Source organism: Rutilus rutilus (genome assembly GCF_951802725.1).
Source record: "Rutilus rutilus genome assembly, chromosome: 8".
NCBI lineage: Eukaryota > Metazoa > Chordata > Actinopteri > Cypriniformes > Leuciscidae > Rutilus > Rutilus rutilus.
Genome location: NC_140222.1, coordinates 44,447,678 through 44,454,916, shown reverse-complemented (window position 1 = coordinate 44,454,916; position 7,239 = coordinate 44,447,678).

Here is a 7,239-nt window from a genome sequence, read left to right as displayed (position 1 = left end):
ATCCCATTGTTTTGTTCCATAAGCTGTTTATGTTGTTATACAGTATATATATAAAAAAAAAAAATTTAAAAGCCTGAAAGACTCCCACTTTGTAGCAAACCAGAGAGCACATGCTGTGTTTGTAAAAGCTTGACAGCTCATCTCTCTCCTTCACACATAGATAGATAGATAGATAGATAGATAGATAGATAGATAGATAGATAGATAGATAGATAGCGCATTACCGCCAGCTACTGTGAACTTGATCCAGATACTCTAACAACTACCCACTCCCCATCCTTCTTGAAGTCACGTGACTCAACCAAAACGTTTCAGTTTCACATTATTCTGGTGAGATCTAAAAAATCTTCGCAACAACGAGCAAGCGAGTGATTATGTACATTCATTGAGTGAATATTATGAAAATAAAATATATATTTCTCGCTGGAAATGTAATCAAAACTTATTTTTATGCAGAAACTAACTCTAAATTTATTAAAAAAGATATCGCCATATTTTAAAAAAAAATTTTCTGTCAAGATGGGGTGCTGAGTGTATAATGAGAAATACAATTAACTTTTTTGATTTTAGCAAAATGAAACTGAAAAATTTAAAGGGGTCTGAATACTTTCTGTACTCACTGTATATGGGTCAGAATCAAGGTTAGATTACAAGTTATAAATTACGCTAACACAAAAGGGGAAAAAATAGTTCACTCACTTTATTTCACTAAGCTTTGATTTCTGAAATTAAATATTTGCCTGTGCATAATCAAATAATGCCCAGCTGGGGTTTTTATGCAATGCATCATTTGAAGTCTGGTTTAATTAAAAGTTTAAGTAAAGTAGGGTTTAATGATCTATTAGGTCTATTAAGATCTACTCCATATTCTTGTTTTTATAGTAATTATTTGACGAGCACAATACAGTTTTTCCAATGTCCCTGTAGATTAGTGTGTATCCAGATTTCAAGTCGCTATTGTGACATTAAAACCAGGCCAAAATATTGACGTGCTTTATTGGATATCATTTGTCACAACCTGGGTCCTATGTTATGACAGAACAGACACAGACACCAAAGCCAATTGTAATGAAATTATTAAAACCATAATAACAAATCTTACAAACCATGGAGTGTGAATAGTCAGTAAAATATTAAATATCCTCTGCCACATATTTGTGGAAATATACATAAAAATGACATTACAATGCCTACAATACTCCCAATACCACTGTCTGGCTGTGCAGAGAAACAGAACAATTCATGGGTCCACCTTCATGGACCTTTTATTGCCATTACAATATGAAAAATTTGTTTTTAGCCTCTGTGAGGCACTTTGTATTACTTATTTAGTATGAATAAAATTTGATTTGATTTGATAACAATGAACAGCGATAGAGGATCAATTACATCTGAAATGCAGTGCTTGAAGTGGAAAAAAAAAGGTGCCGGTACTCACTTGGATTGGCAAATCAAAAACAAAACTTGGAGATATTGCTGGTACAACAACAATTTATTGTAAATTATTAACAACATAAATGTATTTAAACAAGTCGTGTGTGTGTGTGTGTGTGTGTGTGTGTGTGTGTGTGTGTGTGTGTGTGTGTGTGTTGTGAAAACGGAACTCCTTCAAGTCAGCAACGGTGCTGAGATTGGAACTGTACAATCCCTAGGGACACACACACACACAACAGAGACAGGGGGAACAGGGTTAATGCCAGACATAAAATTAGAGAGTAGCTACACAGATGGCAGTGAATTCAGTCTAAGCTATAAAGAAACAGTAGACAAGTAAGTTATATTATTTGATTGAATATTTGAAAGTAGCATACATGTCTGACATGAAAAAAAAAAAACATGAATAAAAAAAAGATTTATTAAATATATATAAGAGGTGTTCATACAGAATGTCAAAAGGGTGTTATGGGGTTGTTCATCAGCTCATCAGGATCCCAGGAACATTGGGTTCATCAGATTTGTTGGTGCCTTTGTGAGGCACAGGCTTTCAGAGATAGAACCAGAAGTAAAGGATTAGTTGGCAGTGTGGGGTTGCATTTAGTGAAGAAGTTACGTTAAATAAATTGTAATCCATTGTGCTGACACATATTCATTGCCATAGACAGAAGGAAACCAAAAGTATCCTAAACAGAAGTATTTGGAATCTAAATTCTGTTCTACATTTTATAAGACAAAAAGATGGTCTTGGGCTCCAGAAGGTCTTGGGGTCAGCTGCTGCTGAATGGTGAGGGGCTTCACATGCAAGTTCATCTGCAGATCTTCGTCCCTATGCCAACCATGATCTCACATAATTGTGTGGACTAAACTGCTGTAATGGTGGTCCATTGCATTTCAGGAACACCAGGTTGGACAGTCTGTTTACAGCAAGGGAGTTCCTTTTGACTGTAAGAATGTCATTCATGCAACTGAAGGCTCTTTCGCATTCACTGGTAGACACTGCAATTGTATGGACAGCTTTAAGAAGAGGCTTGAGGGCTGCTGGGGTCCGGGATGCCCTCAGTTCCTTGTACTCCCGAAATCCCTGGATGCTCTCCCTTCTCTCTATTTTAAATGTGTCACATAAGCGAAGGACCTCTGCTTCACCATGTTGTATGTCCAGATTTCCCTCTGGCCAAGTATCTGGTTGAAGAACCTTGAAGTCGGACATCAGTTTGCTTCCACAGGGATTAAAGTTCTCCGTCGCTACGACGGATTTCCGTTAATTGCAGCAAGTCTATGACGGATTTCCGTCATTGCGGGTTCCAGTCTGTCCTTAAAGTCTTAAATTCACTTTTCATAATTTTAAGGCCGTAAATAGGCTTTCATTTCTCAAATAGTGTAATAAATATCTTAATTTTAGTTTGAAAAGGTCTTAAATTAAGGAAAGACGAGGTGTATTCACCCTGCTGAGGGGGATGTGATCAAAGCCTGGAGTGGAGCAAAAGCACGTTCCTCTCTCCACTCTAAGCACTCTGTAATCACTTCGCTCATAGTCCACTCCGGGTTTTCAATTACCGCTCACGGAAAGTGCATGTCAGGCTACAGCTGAGCGCTGAGGTAGAACTATATTTCAGTGACACACTTATAATGCAGGTAGGGCTGGGCGATATCGATATAAAAAATATATCGATATATTTTTTAAATGCGATATGGAATTAGACCATATCACATCGATATAGTTCAAATTTGCGCTGTGATCCTTGCTCCCCGCGCCTCCGCTCCTCCTTTTCCACACTGCGTGCGTGTTTAGAGCATGTTATGTTATGAGAGGCGAATCATGACTACTTCAGAAAACCCAGCACAATAGGAACTATCAGGCAGGCAGTGACATAAGTGTACGCTGAAATAAAGTTTTTCACCTCAGAAAAACGGACTTTCTTGTCCTGTCAGTCGTTATCCTGTTCTCGTAGCGCACACTCAATTGCACGCGCAAATTCAGCGGCGCGCGCTGTATTGCTTCACTGATCAAGTGCAAAAGAAACTACGAGCATGCAACGCCGTTACGTTGTAAATTACACGAAATAAAAGTAATGCAGGTATGATTCTCATTCTATTCACCAGTTTCCATGTTTCATTAACAGTTATTGTTAATATTGTGTATTCACCCAGCAAACACGCGACGTCAGATAGACGTTCAGATCATGTCTGTATAACGTCTGTCAGTTCAGAACCACTTTTGTACGTCCTGTGGACGTGCAAAACAGGTTCAAAATCTGAACGTCTGACTAGGGACTCTTTTTGACGTCTGTGGACGTGCAAAACAGGTTCGAAATCTGAACGTCTGACTAGGGACTCTTTTTGACGTCTGTGGACGTGCAAAACAGGTTCAAAATCTGAACGTCTAACTAGGACCCCCTATGGACGTCTGTGGACGTGCAAAACTGGTTAAATGTCTGAACGTCTGAATAGGGACTTTTTTTGACGTCTGTGGACGTGCAAAACTGGTTCAAAATCTGAACGTCTGACTAGGACCCCCTATGGACATCTGTGGACGTCCAAAACTGGTTCAATATCTGAACGTCTGAATAGGGACTTTTTTTGACGTCTGTGGACGTGCAAAACTGGTTCAAAATCTGAACGTCTGACTAGGACCCCCTATGGACGTCTGTGGACGTGCAAAACTGGTTCAATATCTGAACGTCTGACTAGGGACTCTTTTTGACGTCTGTGGACGTGCAAAACAGGTTCAAAATCTGAACGTCTAACTAGGACCCCCTATGGACGTCTGTGGACGTGCAAAACTGGTTAAAAATCTGAACGTCTGCCAAGGGACTCTTTTTGACGTCTGTGGACGTGCAAAACTTGTTCAATATCTGAACGTCTGACTAGGACCCCCTATGGACGTCTGTGGACGTGCAAAACTGGTTCAAAATCTGAACGTCTGACTAGGGACTCTTTTGGACGTCTGTGGACGTGCAAAACAGGTTCAAAATCTGAACGTCTAACTAGGACCCCCTATGGACGTCTGTGGACGTGCAAAACTGGTTAAAAATCTGAACGTCTGCCAAGGGACTCTTTTTGACGTCTGTGGACGTGCAAAACTTGTTCAATATCTGAACGTCTGACTAGGACCCCCTATGGACGTCTGTGGACGTGCAAAACTGGTTCAAAATCTGAACGTCTGACTAGGGACTCTTTTGGACGTCTGTGGACGTGCAAAACAGGTTCAAAATCTGAACGTCTAACTAGGACCCCCTATGGACGTCTGTGGACGTGCAAAACTGGTTAAAAATCTGAACGTCTGCCAAGGGACTCTTTTTGACGTCTGTGGACGTGCAAAACTTGTTCAATATCTGAACGTCTGACTAGGACCCCCTATGGACGTCTGTGGACGTGCAAAACTGGTTCAAAATCTGAACGTCTGACTAGGGACTCTTTTGGACGTCTGTGGACGTGCAAAACAGGTTCAAAATCTGAACGTCTAACTAGGACCCCCTATGGACGTCTGTGGACGTGCAAAACTGGTTCAAAATCTGAACGTCTAACTAGGACCCCCTATGGACGTCTGTGGACGTGCAAAACTGGTTAAATATCTGAACGTCTGAATAGGGACTTTTTTCGACGTCTTTGGACGTGCAAAACAGGTTCGAAATTTAAAAGTCTGACTGGGGACTCTTTTTGACGTCTGTGGACGTGCAAAACTGGTTCAAAATCTGAACGTCTGACTGGGGACTCTTTTTGACGTCTGTGGACGTGCAAAACTGGTTCAAAATCTGAACGTCTGACTAGGGACTCTTTTGGACGTCTGTGGACGTGCAAAACAGGTTCAATATTTAAACGTCTGACTAGGGACTCTTTTTTACGTCTGTGGACCTGCAAAACAGGTTCAATATTTAAACGTCTGACTAGGGACTCTTTTTTACGTCTATGGACGTGCAAAATTGGTTTAATATCTGAACGTCTGACTAGGGACTCTTTTTGACGTCTGTGGACGTGCAAAACAGGTTCAAAATCTGAACGTCTGACTAGGGACTCTTTTTTACGTCTATGGACGTGCAAAACTGGTTTAATATCTGAACGTCTGACTAGGGACTCTTTTTGACGTCTGTGGACGTGCAAAACTGGTTTAATATCTGAACGTCTGACTAGGGACTCTTTTTGACGTCTGTGGACGTGCAAAACTGGTTTAATATCTGAACGTCTGACTAGGGACTCTTTTTTACGTCTATGGACGTGCAAAACTGGTTTAATATCTGAACGTCTGACTAGGGACTCTTTTTGACGTCTGTGGACGTGCAAAACTGGTTCAAAATCTGAACGTCTGACTAGGGACTCTTTTTTACGTCTATGGACGTGCAAAACTGGTTTAATATCTGAACGTCTGACTAGGGACTCTTTTTTACGTCTATGGACGTGCAAAACTGGTTTAATATCTGAACGTCTGACTAGGGACTCTTTTTGACGTCTGTGGACGTGCAAAACTGGTTTAATATCTGAACGTCTGACTAGGGACTCTTTTTGACGTCTGTGGACGTGCAAAACTGGTTCAAAATCTGAACGTCTGACTAGGGACTCTTTTTTACGTCTATGGACGTGCAAAACTGGTTTAATATCTGAACGTCTGACTAGGGACTCTTTTTTACGTCTATGGACGTGCAAAACTGGTTTAATATCTGAACGTCTGACTAGGGACTCTTTTTGACGTCTGTGGACGTGCAAAACTGGTTTAATATCTGAACGTCTGACTAGGGACTCTTTTTGACGTCTGTGGACGTGCAAAACTGGTTCAAAATCGGAACATCTGACTAGGGACTCTTTTGGACGTCTGTGGACGTGCAAAACAGATTCAATATCTGAACGTCTGACTAGGGACTTTTTTGGACGTCTATGGACGTGCAAAACTGGTTTAATATCTGAACGTCTGACTAGGGACTCTTTTGGATGTCTGTGGACATGCAAAACTGGTTCAAAATCTGAACATCTGACTAGGGAACCCTTTGGACATCTGTGGAAGTGCAAATTTGGTTTAATATCGAACATCTGAATAGGGACCCTTACTGTGGATATGTATGGATGTGCAAGAAAGCCAGGACTCCTTTTGGACAGAAGACTATTTCAGTATCTGAACCAATCTGAAATGTGTCATTGTGAAATGCAAAAAGTTTTTTGACAAATAGTCATACGAAATACTGGTAAATAAAAAAATTAAAATAATCACATTATTATGAAAATGGCAAATGATATTGCATAATAAGTTGATATTATGCAATCATTCTAAAATGAATCAATTATTTATTTGATATATGGATTAAGTAATAGAAACTGTGAAATTTTGGATGTGAATGTGTGCTCAAACTTGCACAGTGCATGCACATTTCCAGCATTAAAAGCAATTCAGTAGAATTACAACCCACTATCAAGTGGTGCAGAGCACGCTTCATGATTCTCTGGATCTTCCAAATAGGGTTGAGCCCACAAAGGGCCTAAAATGTTACAGATTTATATAAAAAATGTTGGAGTGGGATCATATGTGTATTTTTGTTTTTGTAAAGACTCCTAATTCAATGTTGATTTAGCACATATATCTCATCACAAAATGTCCTGATGTCATTGGAGGACACAGAATCCTGTACTGATGAACAAATATAGCAAATACGTATGTGTGAGATTAGGGTTAGGGTTAGGGTTAGGGTTAGGGTTAGGGTTACCCTAACCCTAGCACAAAATATTTCAATATACAGCAAAGAAGGAAAATCAGAAGCTAAATCGATAATAAAGAAAGAAGTTATGAGAATGTGGCAGGAACAATAGAATAGAGGAAAC